The sequence below is a fragment of the Haemaphysalis longicornis genome, unplaced genomic scaffold, assembly GCF_048455015.1.
Source record: "Haemaphysalis longicornis isolate Haplotype H1 unplaced genomic scaffold, Haemaphysalis longicornis Haplotype H1 scaffold_1, whole genome shotgun sequence".
Classification (NCBI taxonomy): domain Eukaryota; kingdom Metazoa; phylum Arthropoda; class Arachnida; order Ixodida; family Ixodidae; genus Haemaphysalis; species Haemaphysalis longicornis.
In genome coordinates this window covers 343331833-343332690 of record NW_027526203.1, presented here as the reverse complement: position 1 = coordinate 343332690, position 858 = coordinate 343331833, and positions in this window count along the sequence as shown.

Here is an 858-nt window from a genome sequence, read left to right as displayed (position 1 = left end):
ACAGCCAACCATCATCATCAGCAATAGAAAATTGTAGGGTCTCGGTAATGGAGGCCATGAGCATGCTCAAGCACTACGTTTTCTGAGGTTTGCTCGAGTTGATTTCAGCGATGGGTCTCACGTGTTATCTGTATGGGGAATCCCGAGCCTTTCCCTTACTCCCAGTTAGCCAGCGCTAGTTCTGTGTGCGCTCTGATCGTGGGGCAATACCTAGTGTCGTACTGTACACCGCGTAGTAACGGCTGTCGCAAGTTTGGTCGTAGGGCTCAGGAGTGCCTGGAGACGCGCGCCAATAGGTTTGGAATGTCCCACTTACCCGTGATGAAACCTTGCGAAAGGACATCCCGTCCGCTGGAGAGCTTATTTTTCAGCCGCTGTGGTTATTGTAGTGGAGGATGGACTTATTTTGCTACCAGTAAGGTGCCTATGAATACCACCTGTAATGCGCCAGTGGCTGCGAAGTTGGAGTCTTCTTGCAGAACCAAAATGAAGATACACTTGAGCAAGTTCATCCTGCTCTCCCGGATATTGCAGCCTCTGCTGATGAAATCTGTGTCTCACAAGACCATGTAGCCCAGGATATTTTGCCTACTGCAGCCCACATTCTTGATAGCACTGTGACGTCTTCTCCTGTTCCCGCACCATATGCTGCCGTCAAAGCCGGTGTGCCTCGTCCAGGCATCACGACAACACGATCTGCGCTGCAGACTGGTGAATATCTGGCTGACATCTAAAGTTCACTAGCCGGTTTGTTCAGGACCCTTCCCAAAATGACAAGGATAGGAGCAAGAAGAAAAGAGAGCCTCGTCCATCGAACTCCAGAAGGTCCAGAGACCTGTGAGTGGAACCTCTCCTTTG